Raw genomic sequence first — 20,052 nt, forward strand, 5'->3', positions numbered from 1 at the left:
TGCCACTGGGGGCATTGGAAGGGCCCAGTAACATTGCTATTAGGGGTCTTAGACCTATAGATATGCTGTCTCCTACATATATATATATATATATATATATATATATATATATATATATATATATATTAGTCCAATGTAATAGGCAGCACTACGGTATACAGTAGTGAAAAAAATGTGTGTCTTTATTCACCCATCAAATAGCGAGAGGCCCATGTAAGACACACATTTTTTTCACTACTATATACCGGAGTGCTGCCTACTACATTGGACTATATTGAAAGGGTTTGAGGTCTGGACCCTGAGACGTGTACCCTGGCAATTGCCAATATATGGTGCTGCTTTCTTTGTAATTTTTTATATATATTTATAGATGCGCACACACACACACGCATACTTTTTTTGGGGGACATATGTATTGCCCCTGAAAATTTAAGACCTTCGCAAAACACTCCTAGCTGCTAGTGCTGCATCGTTGGGCCACTTAGGACAGTGGTCCCCAACTTTTTTTAACCAAGGACCAGTTTCATGCATGAGAATTTTTCTACTGACCGGCAGATGGGAGGTGTTTCGGGAATTAGGGTTAGTTCACACATTGCGTAAATACTGCAGATTTTCTACAACAGCATTCATTGCGGAAAATCCGAAGCATAATACAGTAGCAGCATAATGGGTGAGATAGAACAAGTCTCATCCAAATGCTGTGTAAATAGTAAGCAGAAAAAAACGCTCAGAAATTGAAATGCAGTGCAGAGTTTTAACTCTGCAGCATGTCAATTGTTTTTGCGAAAATGCTGCTTATTTGTTGTGGGTTTTACCTCCCCATTGAAATCAATGGGGAGGTAAAACCCACAACAAATAGCAGTTTTTGCGTTTATTGCGGCGGAATTCCGCTACTACAAACGCAACTCAGAAAATAAAAAAAAATCTTATACTTACTCAGAAGTCTATTTCTTCCTACAGGCTGGCCTCCTCCGATGACGATTCATCCCATGTAACTGCTGCAGCCAATCAGAGGCTGTAGTGGCAGTCAATGTAATGAAACATCATCCCAGGAGGCAAGCCTGGATGACGTCAGAGGGCCAGCCACCTGGGATGATGCTTCATCCCATGTGACCGCTGCTGCAGCTAATCACAGGCTGCAACGGTCTCCTGGGATAAAACGTCATCCCAGGAGACCAGCCTGCTAGCAGGCTGGCTGAATACTCAGAAGTTTTCCGCAATGGACATTCCGGGCATAAAACTGCATGGACACGGCATAATAGGCATATAGTTATGGCAGGCCCAGAGGCATTTGTTAGGCCCCTGCTGCCATGGCAATCCGTTGGCGGACAGTGATCCCACTTGTGGGCCACCAATGGTGGCAGTTCAAGGGGTTAAATCTACCTGTCAGGTTCCAATATACAATGGATTGAAAACAATTCCATCTGCCCTGCAATTTTGTTATTATAAATATATCCTATATCATTACAACTCCAGAAACAAGCTCATATATATGTAAATATATATATATATATATATATATATATATATATATATATATATATATATATATATATATATTATTAGCGCCAAGCTCAGTACATAAATACAGCAGCAAAACCAAGGTCAGTACATATGAGAAGCACCAAAACAAAGATCGGTACATGAATAAAGCAACAGAACCAAGCTCAGTACATATTTACAGAACCAGAACAAAGCTCAGTACATATATTCAGTATCGGAACAAAGTTCTGTACATAAATACAGCAGCAGAACCATGCTCATTATTACAGCAATGGGGTATGTGGACCCACTAGGCCGTTTCACGTAGCGGAGTAGCAGCTGGCCAAACAACACTCAATGAAAGACATTTAGGACAAGAGTACCTGGGTAGAAGATAGGCAGACACTTGGCGTGGTGACACTTGGCGTGGTGATACTTAATACAGATGACACTTGGCACAGAAAACAAACTCGACTGACACTATACTTCGTAGTGAAACAAACACAATTACTGGATACAGGTAACAGAATACGGGAACACTGGGTAGAGGATACAACTAAGGGACCATTTGCTAAACGAACATGGGCAGACACAACGATGCCCAGGCACAGGAAGGAGGGCAGAACAGATTTAAATAGGACAAGGTGCACAGGGATAGGCTAGGGAAGGATATAGTGGTGAGCGCGCTGGACCTTTATGAGGTCACCAGGGCACGCGTGCACCTTACGGGAGCGAGCAGCGGGTGGGAGCAGTCCATGCCCGTGTCCCTGGGAATAAGGAGGGGAGCGCCGGTACAGATGTAAGAGATGCTGACTGCCAAGGGAAGCTGAATAGTGGTGATTGGCGGCTACCAGCATTTCACTCAATACATATATACAGTACTAGAACCGAGCTCAGTACATTTATACAGCACAAGAACCAAGCTCTCTACAGAAATTCAGCACCATAACCCCCCTGTAGATAGTGCCCCACATATAGCTCCCCTGTAGATAATGCCCCACATTTAGTCAACCTGTAGATAGTGCCCCACATATAGTCCCCTGTAGATAGTGCCCCACATATAGCCCCCCTGTAGATAGAGCCCCACATATAGACTCCTTGTAGATAGTGCACCACATATAGCCCCCTATAGATAGTGCTCCACATATAACTCCCCTGTAGATAATGCCCCACATATAGCGCCCCTATAATTAGTGCCTCACATATAGCCCCCCATAGATAGTGCCCCACATATAGCCCCTGTAGATAGTGCCCTACATATAGCCCCTGTAGATAGGGCCCCACATATAGACCCCCTATAGATAGTGTGCCACATATAGCCCCCTATAGATAGTGCTCCACATATAGCTTATCCTTGTAGATAGTGCTACACATATAGCCCCCTATAGATAGTGCTCCACATATAGCTTATCCTTGTAGCTAGTACGTATAGCTTCTCCCAGTAGGTAGTGCCCCACATATAGCCCATCTGTAGATAGTGCCCCAAATGTAGGCACCCTGTAGATAGTGCCCCACATATAGCCCCCTGTAGATAGAGCCCCACATGTTGCCCGCCCTGTAGATAGTGCCCCACATATAGACCCGCTGTAGACCCTGATCAGTCCCTTCACCATTCCCCCCTTTTTGGACTCTGCAAACGTAATGTAGCAGGGTTCAAAACGACATCTCAACATAATAAGGTCGGGCACTCTATCTGGGGGGCACTAGTTTGGCCCCCTGTAATACACAACAGCCTGGAACAAAAATTACTTTCTCCTGACAAAAAATTAATTTTATCTTTAAAATGACTTGCAACGATTTACCTGTAAAACATCTCACATTGTCCAAAATAACATTCAGGCAGCACTATAGCACGTGCCACATATGTAAAAAACAAAAACAAAACAATTGTAATTAGTTATTCAATAACACAGAAAATAATATATCTGGTAATATTAATTAATGCAAACCAATAAACTGTATATAAAAATAGGGAACAGTGGGGGTACATACATTTTCAAGACCCCGTGTCTCACAATATCTTTTGTTTAATCCATTTGAATTAACATCAAAACACATTAAATCTTATCACATCATAACACATAAATATGCAGCGTAACGTTTATCGTTTTGCAGACACATCCAGCAGTCTGTAATATTTTTCTCGCTTGGTGCAGTTACGGACAACAGCACATGCGCAAAGATAAGAAACTTTCCTTTACACAGAAAAAAGAAAGAAACTGACTTTAACCCCATACACAAAACACTAAGAATTTTTTTTTAGACATTACTGCTGTTAAAAATAAGAGCATACAATATAGATCTAAAATCAGTGCAATATTGTAATCACTTGTCTCATTAGTCCACGCTCTATATGCCAGTCTGCTTTTCAGACTTCACACATCACACAGCCCCCCTCCCCCACACAATCGATATCAGTCATGGCATTCTACAGGAGGGGATCACGCACTCACTCCTCACAGCTTCTGTTCTCACAATCTTAACAATTTCAATGCCGGAAAAAATTCTCCCATACAATGAACCTCCAAGAGTCACATATCTGTACAACAACACAAGATGACGTACGTATCTGCAATCATTCATCACACTATTGTATAGGAATTATCTACGTTCAAAACATCAAACACATACTCTGTAACTGTGTCCAATCTGTCGGCCACCATCTCTATATTATGATGACGTGTCTTTTCACCAGTGCAGAGCGTCCTACACCCTGGGACGGAATCTAGAATAGAAGAAAACACTGCAGCATGTGTTACTGTCAGCTATTTACTGAGGCAAATGACAAAATTAACAAAGCTATCATTTCATACTGATTTGATTGGGCCAGGTTTGACCTCATCAGGGGGTGGGGGCAGCCTCTCCCACAGGAAGCACATAGCTCAGCTGTGAGGGGGTTTTGCTGCCCACAATGAGGACACACCCAACATGAAGGACTGCCGCCATTACAGGACGGCGGCTGCTCCTGTGGTTTATAATACATATAACATACAATAATGCCTTTCTTATTTCCAACTTCCCTTTGTTCTCTCGAATACCTTTTGCCCAGTCTCCGGCTTGTAGACACCCTCCCCTATGCATCGCACACACTTCCATCAATTTCTTCGTTTTACTCACATACGGTTTCTCTTCCCTTCGCTTCACTTCACCAAATCATACGAATAGGATCGTCCGGGTATGGGTGATCCTGATGATTTGAATATGGACCGTAAACCATCCATTCTAACCGTCTATATTCTTCACGTAATTTATATAACACCTTTTGGTCTGCAACCCTCTAGCGACCGGTTCACCATGGTCTGGCCAAAATATTACAATTTCTCAGTCTGCAACTCATTAAATCTGGCTGGAATATTAAAATTTCTCAGTCTGCAACTCACAGGTCTCGCTGGAAAATTACTCACGACTTATCACACGTCTTATCGTGCCCCTGTATAAAACAGGTTATATTTTATATCTAGTCCCTAATTACCCAGATGATGGTTAGTCGGGCGCGACTAATTTCTTATGGGTACGTGACCACACAGCGGGGATGTTGCTCCTGTCGCCTGAGCTAATCCAGGCAATCAACCAGGGTTTATAGAAAAAAGATGTGGTTATTCAAAACCATACCTAAGCGTACCCAAAATTGCAATATAATATAGCACGGTGCCATTCCTGATAAAGAATATTGAAAAAGAAAAAGAAAAAATGATCCAGGAATATAACTAGGCACTCTTGGGTTGGATAAAATTGAACAAAATATTTTATTTATGAATCCAGATAATACCGGCAGTATAAATTTATACAACAACAGTTTAAAACATTTTTCTCCTGGCCAGGAAAAGACATATAATAGCACCTCTATGCTTCTATAATATCACCTCATAAGTATGTATGTAAACATCATATATGCACGGAACAAATTTGAAAAGATAACAATTTTCAAAGCAAAAATGCTGGGTTATGTTCACACTTGCGATTTTCAACCATATATGTTGTTTTTGTCACAAAGTGGCCAGAGTTCCTATATAGAGTGGTTGGTAATGGTGTTTTGAAGACATTCTTTTTATAAGAAGTATAAATCTCAAAATAGGAAGACAGTCCCATATGTTAAGGGAATATAATTTGCAGCATATCTTTTTCCCTCCTAAGCGGATCCTGATTTTTATGTAAATCTTATGGTGATAGAGAGTCCTTTAACAGACCTGTTAAGGTCAATATGTAACATATAAATCTTATGGTAATAGGTGGTCTTTTCACAGACCTTTAGGGTCAATATGTAGCCCTTAATCTTGAGCTTTAGAGGTTTTTACCTTGAACAGCCAGCGAATGCCAGAAATCCTTGCATGAAAGCCGTCGGTCCAATAGATGGAAAGTCAAGATCTTCACAAAAGGCAAAATTCACCGGTATGGCCATACATTTCATTTAAGCCTCCAAATCTCCATCATCATATCAATTGAGAATTTTTTCCTCGGTCTCCACGGGCATTCGCCACTGCACTCCGAGAGACACGGGCCCGGCAAGGCAGGATCACACGCTGGCAGCCAGGTAAGTTTAAAATTCTATCGTATGTCTCCTTCCACGTGGTATCTCCAACACTGGACAGGAATTCACAGGGCAGAGTGTAGACGTCACTACCCGCCCTGTCTGATTGAGACAGCTGACGAGTTTCATCCAATACAGGATTTCTTCAGAGCCTCAAGATTAAGGGCTACATATTGACCCTAAAGGTCTGTGAAAAGACCACCTATCACCATAAGATTTATATGTTACATATTGACCTTAACAGGTCTGTTAAAGGACTCTCTATCACCATAAGATTTACATAAAAATCAGGATCCGCTTAGGAGGGAAAAAGATATGCTGCAAATTATGTTCCCTTAACATATGGGACTGTCTTCCTATTTTGAGATTTATACTTCTTATAAAAAGAATGTCTTCAAAACACCATTACCAACCACTCTATATAGGAACTCTGGCCACTTTGTGACAAAAACAACATATATGGTTGAAAATCGCAAGTGTGAACATAACCCAGCGTTTTTGCTTTGAAAATTGTTATCTTTTCAAATTTGTTCCGTGCATATATGATGTTTACATACATACTTATGAGGTGATATTATAGAAGCATAGAGGTGCTATTATATGTCTCTTTTCCTGGCCAGGAGAAAAATGTTTTAAACTGTTGTTGTATAAATTTATACTGCCGGTATTATCTGGATTCATAAATAAAATATTTTGTTAAATTTTATCCAACCCAAGAGTGCCTAGTTATATTCCTGGATCATTTTTTCTTTTTCTTTTTCAATCAACCAGGGTTCTACAGACCACCACAAGACCGTCCACTAACACAGATAAGACGAAGATTTATAAAATCAACTCACTTACCATGTTATTGTGCAGGTGATCAGGCTCCTTCAGTGGGCAGTCCTGGGTCATCTGTTTCACCCTGTAATTGTCGGTTGTCCGGATTCTGAGATCCCCTCGAGTGTGGCCCCACGTTGGGCGACAAATCGTCAGGGTAGCTTCCTTTTCCCTGTTATTTCACACCGAATAGCCACCTCTGTAAATTGGAAACTGAGGGCATGTGTGGAAGAAATATACCAGGCAGACAAATGGTGGTACAGATCCTCTCTCAGTGAAGTAGGAAGTGAAGACTAAACTTTGAACAAAGAAACACAAAAAACTCCTCCCTAGAGATGTGGGACGTGCTTAAGCCGCATTGGCTCTATTCAGCTGTAAGTTCATCTGTACACTCCTCTGGCATTCCAGGGGCGGTGTCTCCATAGGCGTGCTCCTGATACAGGTTCCATTTTGTTTCATTCAAAATCTTTGTGGAATATACTGATATAAAGCAATAATGTTTTTTCAAACAATATACAGGCTAATGATCCCTGACAATATATGTAGGCTTAGACCTAGTTCTGGGTGTATGTGCAGTGTAGGTCCCCACTTAAGCAGGACGCCTTTTCATGGCAGGTGGGTAAACACAATTTGATCAAAATATACGCTAAGAACCTCTCTATTGTAAGTAGATTGAGCAGCAATGCATATTTATTTATGAAAATGAGGTGTAAAAAAACAACTAGTCGGAACAGAACGCCGTATTTTCCATTGAAATCAATAGGCAGATGTTTGTAGGCATTCTGCTTCCAATTTTTCAGCCATTTTTCGGGATGTTTACCCCTAAGGGTATGTTCACACGGCTTATTTTCAGCTGTAAAGATCTGTTCCGACGTGGAGTTGCTAAAAAAAAGTCTGAAAATCAGGAGCAGTTTTCCCTTGAAAACAGCTCCGTATTTTCAGACGTTTTTGATTTTGTGTGTGAACATACCCTAAGAATGATGAAAGTGAAGTGAATGACTTTTCAATTGACAGGTTCAAACGGTGTGTATTTGTCACTTTTTTTTGCGCATTTTACGTGCCAAAAAACGCATAAAAAACGCTTGATTAATTGCGCTGTTAGTACATACAGTGCGCTTTTTTACACACGCTTTTTTTTAAAACGTGTTGTGTAAATAAAGAAGTGTCAAGTCAATTCCTTTGCACGTAAAACGTGCCAAATGTTCCCGTAGTCAATGGGAGTCCTAATTATGCGCCAAAAAGTGCACACAAAATGCGTAAAAAAAAATGCAAAAGAAGCGTCAAACGCTTGATTAAGCTTTCCATTTACATCAATGGGAAAGTGAGCCATTCGTTTTTTACGCAAGCGTTTTTAAAAAATGTGTTGCAGAAAAAAGAACAGTGGGACGGGGTTATGTGTGGCGCAGTTGCATGTTTGGGGGGATTTGTGTGTGGGGGTGTGCTCGCCGCTGATTCTTTAAAACAGCTGCTAAGCGGCTATGAAGGATCAGCGGCGCCCGTGCATACTCACTGCACAAAAATAGGACACAGCTCGCACACGCACGCACACACGCACGCACACACAGCTCTGCTGCGCCCGCACACATAGCTCTGCTGAACCCGCAGACATAGCTCTCCTGCGCCCCCAAACACAGCTCTACTGCGCCCGCAAACACAGCGCTGCTGCACAGGCACACACAGCGCTGCTGCGCCCGCACAAATAACGCTGCTGCGCCCGCAGACACAGCGCTGCTACGCGCACACACAGCTCTACTACATGCGCACACACAGCTCTGTACGCGTGCACACACAGCTCTGCTACACGCGCACACACAGCTCTACAACACGCGCACACACAGCTCTGCTACATGCGCACACACAGCCCTGCTACACGCGCACACACAGCGCTGCTACACGCACACAAACAGCTCTGCTACACACAGACACACACAGTTACAGCAGGTGTGCGGGGGGGGGTCAAGAGGGGAGGGCAGCAAGGGGGGGTCGCGAGGGGGGGTTGCGAGCGGTGGTCGCTAGAGGGGGGGTCGCGAGTGGTGGGGTCGCGAGAGGTGGGGTCGCGAGGGGTTGTGGCTGTGAGAGAGAGGGACAGACAGAGACACACACACCTTACCTGCAGTGTGGCCGGACTTCATAATGGCACCGGCTTTCCCCCTACAAACCAGCTTCTATGCTGGGTTGTCCTGAACTGCGCTGTGCAGTACAGAGCCAGATGGCAGATGCAATGAACGGGAGCCGTTCATTGTATCCTATGCACTGTGCTGCCGTATTCCATCTGTGTATGTGTCGTTAAGAGTCACATACATAGATCAAATAAAACATGGCAGCCCCCAGTACAGTAAGAAAGTGTTAATAAAAAAAACATGGTGTGTGAAAAAATAAATAAAGTCAATATAATATTTTATTACATAAAAACACATAAATTAATAAAAAAAGAAATCATGTCACTGTCCATTTAAGACATCAGAGAGTGTGTTTGTTTCTCCCGAGCATCACTAATGTATCTCTAGTTACAGAACAGTATTCTGCAACAACGTCTGTATCTAGGGGTGCATGGTGTACTCCTGGTCACAGAAATACGAACACCAGACTGGACATATGTGATTCCTACTGTTGCAAACCTATCTTTCAATTTCAAGTATAAAAATCCAGTTAATTTGCAAGCATTACATTTTGTAATGGGAAAAGAACTACATGATTGGTTGGTCAGATTTCACAAAGACGAATATTTGCTGAGAAAGCTTTAGAAAGAAGGAGCCGATGATGCAATTCTCCTATACCTTGATCAAAACGAGCTGAAAGACGTTTCTCACCTACAAGAGAACAATGCCAAGGATTATTGGTGGGAGATTATGTTTGGGCACTCAAGTGTAACCAATGGCATCTTGAATTTTTTAATTCAACCAATTGTTCTACTTCTCATTATCGCTGTAGTTCTATCCCCGCTACAAATTTACATGTTTTGTGTGACATGGTATTTCTACAAGAAGTTCCAATTCCCATCTATGAGAGTTAAAGCACAAAACAGTGTCAGGGTTACCTTATGTGACTCAGATGTAAAGGTACCCATAGAAACAAAAGAGATGCTGTTGAAATGTGATAACTGTAACAGAAGAAGACACAGCAGTAAAGATTTTCTAATACCTGAAAGCAGTGGTGGATTAAGTAGACCATAGGCCCTGAGCTGTTCCACAAACTTGGTCCCCCCTTCCCCACCGCCACTCTGCTGTGTCTATAGTGAACACCACCTTTCTGTGCGTGCATTGACAAATGGGTTTTTATGATTCCTCTTGTCAAAGGGCTGTGTCCCTACATACTGACAGTCTCCAACCATCGCTGACTGTATCACACTGTGTAGGGACACTTCCTCTTGACAATGGTATTGGTAACACACATTTGTCTATTGGGTACACAAAGATATGTAGAATACAATGATTACCTGCAACAGACATGTCAGGAGAGGGGACAGATCCTCTATAGATCCAGTGACTCACAAGTGACGTCTTCTCTGATGGGAGTCGTTTCCTTTTCTTCTCCATCTGACGCACACCGTTATGGTGACTTCTTCTGATGAGACATCTTCGCCCATCTCTTCTGCAGCCATTTCCAGCCTCTATAGAAACACACAAATTTAGGCACCAAGGCCCAGAACCATACATTAAAGGGGTTGTCCAGGCACAGACCGTTTTTTTATACTGATGACCTATTGAAGTGCCTGGACAACCCCTTTTACTCAGACTAATAAATTTGGACACCAGACTAGATCATAGAATACATACAGACCCAGACCTTCTAAACTATTGAAGTCCCCAGACTAGACCCCTAAATAGACCCCAGACCTGACCCCCTACACTAATAATGACCCCAGACATGACTCCCTTATTACATACCCCAGACCAGACCCCCTAAACTAATACAGACCCCTAAATCCAGACCCCATAAACTAATACAGATCCCAGACCAGACCCCTAAATACAGATCCCAGATTAGACCCCCTAAATACAGACCCCAGACCTCAAACTAATACAGACCCCTAAATACGGACCCCAGACCTGACCCCTACACTAATAATGATCCCAGACCTGACTCCCTTAAGTAATATAGACCCCAGACCAGACCCCCTAATCTAATACAGACCCCAGACCAGACCCCTAAATACAGACCCGCAAATAAAGACCACTAAACTAATACAGACCCTAGAACAGGCCCCCTAAATAGACCCTATAAACTAATACAGACCCCAGATCAGACCCCTAAATACAGAACCCCAGAACTCAAACTAATACAGACCCCCTAAATACTGACCCTAGACCCCTTAAACTAACACAGACCCCTAAATATACAGACCCTAAACCCCTTAAACTGATACAGACCCCAGACCAGACCCCCTAAATACAGACCCCTTAAGCTAATACAGACACCAGACCTCCTAAATACAGTTTCCAAACAAGGCCCCCTAAATACAGACTCCACACCAGATCCCTAAATACAGTCCCCCTAAATACAGACCCCCTTAAACAAAACCATCCACTTATACTTACATAGCAGCTCTCCTCAGTCTTCTCTGTGGAATTTTTCTGCTGCTCAAGGTCATGCAGTCATGTGACCAGCAGGTCTTTAAGCAGTAGTAAGAACTTCAGAGATAAGGTCATGTGACCTTATGTCTAAAGGTCCTTTTGCAGGACATATACAATGCAGTTTTGTCACAGTTTTTCCCACGATTCACGGCAAAATTGCTGCAAAAACGTGACAAAAGTACATAAACGCCCTATGATGATCCGACATTGCCTGAATGGAATAATGAAAATGGACTTTGATCATAAAAAATGCTTTGAATTGGTATAATGATATGACTAATAATGAACCAATAAGGGATTTTGATTTTGTGTGGTGTAATGTTTAAAGATGATAATGTATATATTTCTAATTTTGTATTTTTCTTTTGTTAATAATTCCCCCAATGCCCTATTAAATATGTTTAATGTATTTTGGATGAATCAATATTGGTGAATGGCATTTGATTGGACTCCACTTACTCATGGAGGAAATAGCTGGACCACAAGGGTGAAGGGTATTACAACATCATGGACTTTCATTGATTATGTGTCATTCAGACACAAAGGGGCATATGTTGGAAGCCAACATGGGCAACATTTGTAATAATAACAGAAAGTAAATATATAACACAATTACTGGAATATCAATGGTATGGACAGCTGCCTGTTGTAAATGATATCTGATCATTAGTAGGATGATATTGCTGGCCTCTGTTGTGTATCCTGAGAAAGGCCACAGAATGAACCCCTGTGGTGCTGGATGTTGCTGTACCTTATTGTTAATGATGCTAATGCAGGGCACACCTGTGTGTAATGCCTCATGCCCACTTCAGTTTTTTCCTTCAGGGTGCTAGACATTTTTGTGACGGCTAGCACCCTGACCCATTCATTTCAATGGGGCCATGCACACTTCAGTTTTTTGACGGTCCCGTTGCTCAGATCCAACAAAAGTAGAGTATGTCCTACTTTGGTCAGAGATTCCGTGACCGTGGGGCTCATGCAAGTCAATGGGTCCGTCAGAAAAAACTGAAGGCACACGGAAGGCATCTGTGTACCGTCCGTGTGTGACGGAGCCGTTGCCTAGCTACGGCCGGGTGGGCAGAAGAGATTTGCGCTTCACTAATCGGCAGCCCCTTCTTTCTATCAGTGCTGGGTAGAGAGAAGGGGCAGCGATAGAAAGAAAAAGCAGATCATAAGTACCCTGGCCGTTGTCTTGGTGACGCGTCCCTCTCTTGAAATCAAGTCCGACCTCCCTGGATAATGCGGCAGTTCATGTGGCCACTGCAGCCTGTGATTGGCTGCAAAGGCGGTCACAGGGATGAAGCGTCATCCCAGGAGGCCGGCCTTCTGACGTCATCCAGTCCGGCCTTCTGCTATGACTTTTATCCCATGTGACCGCCACTACAGCCTGTGATTGGCTGCAGCGGTGACATGGGATGAAACATCATCCCAGGAGGCCGGACTGGAGGAAGTAGCAGGGAGTTTCTGGGTAAGTATGAACTTATTTTTTAAATTTTTATTTAATTGGAAATGTATATTGTAAGCGCCGAGCATGGTAATTATTGTTCTTCGCTAGTCACTGTCCAGGGTGCTGAAAGAGTTACCGCCTATCAGTGCAGTCCATTCTATCGAGCTTTTAAAGGGAATGTGTTGCTAGAAATGTTTTAATTTTTTTTTTAGTTAAACAATTATTATTTGAGTGATTACACATTGTTTTAATTTTTTTATTTTTTTTCACAAGTCAGGAAATATTATAAATTAGGTTCGAATTTATAACATTTCCATGTGCTGGCCACTAGAGGGAGCAGTTCCCAAAATTGCAGCATGGTCAATGTGGTAAAGCAACCTCATTGCTTTATGCTGCAAATTTGGGGTAGACACACTCTCTAGTGTCCTCACACAATCCCCCCACCTTTATTCTGGCTAGTGCCAGGAGGAGGGGTTTGAATCTTCAAACCTCCAACACTGTGTGGCGCCATTTTCTGACCAACTGCACAGTGTAGGAGGATTAGATACAGTGATCAGCAGACAGAATAATATGAACATGCACGAACATAATACACACATCACATACACAAACATAAATTACCTTGCTCCTTCGCTTCCTTGAACATATGGCCGGAAGCCGCGGACGGAAGTCGCCATCTTAATGTCCGGCAGCGGCTTCCGGTCCACAAGAAAATGGCGCCGGATTTTGCTCTGTGAATGAGCTTCGTTTTGGTCTGTGTGGGAGCGGCGCATGCCCCGTTCCCACTCAGACGGCGTACGCTGCAGTGAATGGAACGGCTCCCGTTCGCATTCTCTATGGGGTTGTATGTGCCATATTCCACCTCTGTATGTGTCGTTAATCGACACATACAGAGATGAAAAAAAAATGGCAGCCCCCATAGAGAAGTAAAAAGTAGAACAAAGTAAAAAGTAGAACATAAATTTATGTTATTATCATATTAAAAGCAATATGATAAGAAAAAATTAAATGACACCTTCCCTTTAACTTTTTCAGCACCCTGTACAGTGACTAGCGCTAAACAACCATGCTCTTTCAGCACCCTGGACAGTACCATGCTCTGCGCTTGCAAACGGAAACACGGAAGTGTACACGGAGTACACACTGATCCAATCACGGACACACGGATACGTGGAAAAACGGCCATGAAAACGGTGATGGAAGTGTGCATGAGGCCTAAAAGGGAGAGCTATTGTTTGGAGGGCCATATAAACTGCCCCTGTGGTGTCAACAAACATTTCAGTAATACCAATGAAGGTCATACCTGAGCTTGGAATGGACCACTATTGTCATAAACACAACTCACTCCCAGGGATATCAACAGACATTTGGGACAAAGACTCTTGGGAATAAAGACTTGCTGTGATAAAAATATCCATATGTTGGAACCGGAAGCTGATTGGAGAGGTCATCAAGAAGGCTGGAAATCACCGGAGTAAAGGGTGCAGCTGTGGGTGTATGCGTGTGTGATTATGATTGCATTTAATATATACAAGGCCAAATTGCATTGAAGATTCAAGGTCATTCCTTGCTCTAATTACAGTCACCCAGCTCCCTGCACAGTCACACATACCAAGTAATTATCACACAGGGGAATTGGGGTTATACACAGGGATGATGGGGATTATATACAGGGATGATGGGGGTTATACACAGGGATGATGAGGGTTATACACTGGGATGATGGAGGTTATATACAGGGATTATAGAGGTTATATACAGGGGTGATGGGGCTTATACACAGGGGTGATGGGGGTTGTATAGAGTGATGATTAAAAACTCCATAATCTCGGTATGTGACCTGTATATAACCCCCATCATCCCTGTGTATAACCCCATCATCTCTATACATAATCTCCATCATCCCTGTATATAACCCCCATCATCCCTGTATATAACCCCCATCATCCCTGTGTATTACCCCCATCATTCCTGTGTATATAACCCCCATTATTCCTGTGTAAAACCCCCATCATTCCTGAATATAACCCCATCATCCCTGTATATATCCCCCCAATATACCTGTGTATTACCCCCGTCATCCATGTTTATTCCCCCCAACACCCCTGTATATAATCCCATCATCCCTGTGTATTACCCCCAACATCCTCTACAGGGATGAAGGCAGTTATATACAGGGATGATGGGGGTTATATACAGGGATGATGGGGCTATATACAGGTATGATGGGTGTTATATACAGGATTTATGGGGTAATACACAGTTATGATATAACTCCATCATCCCTTATAACCTGTATATAACCCCCATCATCCCTGTGTATAACCCCATCATCCCTGTATATAACCCCCATCATCCCTGTGTATAACCCTCATCATTCCTGTATCTTACCCTCAACATTCTATACAGGGATGAAGGCAGTTATATACAGGGATCATAGGGTTATACACAGGGATGATGGGGGTTATATACAGGGATGATGGGGGTTATACACAGGGATGATGACCCCATCATTTCTGTATATAACCCCATCATCCATGTACTTATGTAACCCAGCGTGGATGATGAGATGAGGGGGGGGACTCCGAGAGAGAAAAAGGAGGGGGTGTGGACGACAAGATTGGAGGAGGAGGGGGCGTTTCCTGTGAGAGACTACGCTTCGTGTCATTGCTCAGCCAGCACTTCCGGCTGAGAAGCGGCACGGCGAGTCATCAACTACATTTACAGGCAGTGCGACCAAAGGCAGAGCTCTGAAGAGCTCATGAAAAGTTTGCCTGGCCCACTGCCTGTAAACCTACTTGATGACGTGTCATGCCGTTTCTCAGCTGGAAGTGCTGGCTGAGCAAAGAAACGTAACATCACATGAAATGAAAAGTTTGCTCTGTATACGTTCACGTGACCGCTAATTAGAAGTAAGTAGCCATTCAAAATATAAACAGACATTATATTAAAAAGTTAATTGTACATGTCACCTTAACTTAAAATAGAAATAAAATGTATTCCTGGTCAACACCTTTAATGCTTTGTATACTTCCCAGGTATAGGACATTGAGGGAATATATTATCATCTACTTTGTTATTTTGTTAGCTGGTTAACCTTTATTTTATAAGCCATTTTCTTTAAGTCTGGACTTTGCATCATTCAAAGGCCATTCCAGGATAGGTTAGTAGCAGAAATTAGCTATTAAAAGCCCCCCCCCATTTTTCAGAACTAGCCAGATACAAAATAGCAGCAGCGGGCTAGCATTACCAAGGCGGGAAGGGACACCCTCATAGAGCCCCAAGCACATTCTGACCCCACAAAGAGCCCCTTCTTCAGACTTCTGTTCCCCCCTCACCTTAAACAGTGGCCTTGAGCATGCTGCCCTTTTATTCTCAGGATCAATGGAGGTTCTGCACAGAATTGCGGCATTATTTATTTGTACTGCATGGCATATTTTAGGTGTGGATTTTAGTTACATTATATAGGTGGTGGATTATGAGGGCAATGAGTCTGTCTAGCATGTACTGTAGATTCATATGTGTGTGTGTGCGTGTGCTTGCTTATATCCTGGCTGTCAACATCCCCATTTCGCCCGACCATTGTTTGAAAGCTTAACATGAATGATCAGTCACAATGTTGTACATTTTTGGCTGAAACTACATATATTGCGTGATTGGCCTGTCACTTGCCACTTTGTGCATGCATTTTTTTGGTCACAATTCTTTTTTAACTACAGTGGAAGCTTCTAAGGCGTCTTCCACACAAAGGTATTTCCAGCAATTTACGGTATGTGGCGAGAAAGCTCCTGACACATACGATAAATGGATCCATAGACCCCCATACACACAATGGAGGCTAAAAATCACAGTTGAAGTGGAATCTGGCAGATTTGTAGCTTTTTTATTTGCTGCATGGAATAGCTTTGAATGTTGCGCTATTCCATGTATATGCATGTGTTTTTTTTTAACATGGGCGCCTATGGAGGACAGATAGCTGACACATCAACTTTTTAAACAGTTAAATGCATCTCCTGGGAGCTTTATATAATGCATACATTATATTGATAGAAATACTGTGGTTTGAAAGCTGCCTAAGAGTGTCCAATGCAGATGTGAACACAGCCCAATACTGACAATAATAATAAGGCTGCATTATTAGATCTACCACCAATGTGGCTACAGCTAATGTTTTGTTGACCTCGCCTACTTGTGCTGGCCCCACCCACAAAATGGGACCACTTTTAGATTTTTATCCAGGGACACTTTAAGCTCTCAATCTGCCCCCGGTGGACAGCCATTGTCAGGTATCTTCAGAGATGTTCGAATGGGTTCAAGTCAGGGCTCTTGCTGGGCCACTCAATGACATTCACAGAATTGTCCCCATGCCACTCCTGTGTTGTCCTGGCTGTGTGCTTAGGGTCATTGTCTTGTTGGAAGGTTAACCTTCGGCCCAGTCTGAGGTCCAGAGCACTCTGGATCAGGTTTTCATTAAGAATATCTCTGTACTTTGCTCGATTCATCTTTCCCTCAACCCTGACACGTCTCCCTGTCCCAGATGATGAAAAACACTCTCACAGCACGATGCTGCCACCACCATGCTTCACTGTAGGGATGGTATTGGGCAGGTTATGAGCAGTGCCTGGTTTCCTTCAGATATGATGCTTAGAATGGAGGCCAAAAAGTTCAAACATGGTTTCATCAAACCACAGAATCTTGTTTCTCACAGTCTGAGAGTGTTGTGTCAGCGGTTGCTGACTGCTGGCCCGCTGTACTTACCGGCAGATGTGACAGCGGGACACTGAAGGCTTGTCGGAATCTCCCTCCCAGGAGATGCCAACACACACGGCTACACTCCCCTGCCTCTAGGGAGTGTGTGCGCTCGTCCCTGGCTTTAAAGGGCCAGCGGGAACACCAACTAAGTGTTCCCTAATCTAACTTACATCCTGGACGATATAAAGGACTCTGCCCTTCCTGTCCTTGCCTGAGCGCTGTTGTCATATTCCCATGTTAGTCTAAGCAAATGGACCCTTAGTTGTTATCCTGCTCCCAGTGTTCCCGTATCGTTTTTCCTGTATCCTGTATCCCGTAACTGTGCTTGTTCCTGAGCTGCATCTAGTGTTGGAGTCGTGTTGTCATCTGCCAGATTCCGTGTCATCTGCCACGTCCAGTGTCATCTGCTACGTCCAGTGTCATCTGCCTCGTCTAAAGTCATCTGCCATGTCCAGTATCATCTGACATGCCAAGCTTCATCTGTGCCAAGTGACAACTACACCACGTGCCTGCTTCTCTGAGTATCTGCCAGATCATCTTCCCATGTAAACTACCCCAGTGACTGTTACTGACTGTTATTTGGACAGCTGCTACTCCGCTATGGCAGTGCGGCCTAGTGGGTCCACATACCCCACAGGTGTGACAGAGAGACCTATAGGTGCTTTTTTTGAAACTCCAGGAGGGGATGGTTAACCTTCTGGAAGTTTCTGCCACTTGCACACAGAATCTTTGGAGCTCAGCCAGAGCTACAATTGGGTTCTTGGTCATCTCTACTTAGTTTGGCGGGCGGCTAGCTCTAGGAAGAGTCCTGATTGTTCCAAACTTCTTCCATTTAAGAATTATGAAGGCCACTGTGTTCTTGGGAACTTTCATCAATTCTGTTTTTATTCACAGATTGTTATTTGTACACTGCTGTGGAAACAAAAATTATGCAAAGGATAAAACAAACCTAAGAACAATATATACATAAGGAAAGGCGCTCTTAGGCAGAATTGCCAATCGACCAAACTTCAAATGGTTGAGATGGTCGAAGTGGTTGAAGTGATTGAGGCGGGGAGATTCTCTCACATCACCACTTGTTGCCAGTGTAGTAGCAAAAGACTAACACAGGGATTTGTAAAACTCCTCCCAAGTAAGTCATGAGGACCAGGGTGTATCAAGAGGTAAGTGGTGGGATTAAGCATTTAGTCAAGTGGTAGTACTGAGATTGCCAGAAGTGTGTCTATAATTCTGCCAAGAGGACCAAATCGTTATAAATCTGGAGTCAGTGGCGTAGCTATAGGGGCCCGCAGCCCCCCGCACCACATCAATGAAAAGTTACTATAGTAACTGGGGCCTATGTAATAAACTACACGGGCCCCTGTTACTATAGTAACTGACAGTACTTACCCCTCCTCTTCCAGGAGCGCATCAGAGGTTCTGATGTCGCAGCGCTGTGCACAGCATCCCAACACTTGATGGAGTGAGGTCATGTGGCGAAAGAGGAGGTAAGTTTAATTTTAGTGTCTTGCTGATGGGTTGGGCTCAGACACCCGGGACCCCCACCAATCAACTGTTTTGAAGGCGTTGCAGCCGCTCGTACAAGTGCTACTTCCCCTTCATTCCGGTCACTTTCTCACACTGAATCGCCGACACGAATGTGTCAGCGATTCACAGTGTGAGCAAGTGAGGGAAATGAAGGGGAAGCAGCACTCGTACAAGCGGCTGCAACCCCTTCGAAACAGCTGATTGGCGGGGATCCCGGGTGTCTGACCCCAACTCATCAGCTATTGATGGCCTATACTGAAGATAGGCCATCAATGTTTAGGGACTGGACAACCTTTAAAGCCTACCGTGTGTTAGGCTTAGATACAGGGCCCCATCTTATACTGCATAAGAATACTGTCTGCTGCACCCTGTATCTAAGCCTACATTAGGCTTAGATACAGGGTCCAACAAACAGTATCACACATGCACATGTGCCCTGTTCACATCACCACTGGTCTTCCGTTGAGGGGTTCCGTCTGGTTAAAACCTCAACGGAAATGCAAACGGAAACCTTAGCTTCCATTTGCATCACCATTGATCTCAATGGTGATGGAAACTTTGCTAATGGTTTCCGTTTCTTACCGTTGTGAACGGGTTCCGTTGTTTTGCCAGAATCAATAGCGCAGTCGACAATGCAAAACAACGGAACCCTGCCACAACGGTGACAAATCTTTAGCAACGTTTCTGTCACCATTGAGATCAATGGTGAGGAAAACTGAAGCTTAGGTTTCAGTTTGCCTTTCTGTTGAGAGGTTAACCCGACGGAACCCATCAACGGAAGGACAGCGGTGATGTTAACGGGCCCTTACTAATGTTTTTTTGTGGTTTTTTTACAGGTTCGGTTGTTGAACTACGTCGGATTCGAGGACTACTTCGATGACAGCTTTTTTATTCTCAATAAAATGGTTAATGAGGGTTGTGTG

Source organism: Rhinoderma darwinii, chromosome 6 (genome assembly GCF_050947455.1).
Source record: "Rhinoderma darwinii isolate aRhiDar2 chromosome 6, aRhiDar2.hap1, whole genome shotgun sequence".
NCBI lineage: Eukaryota > Metazoa > Chordata > Amphibia > Anura > Rhinodermatidae > Rhinoderma > Rhinoderma darwinii.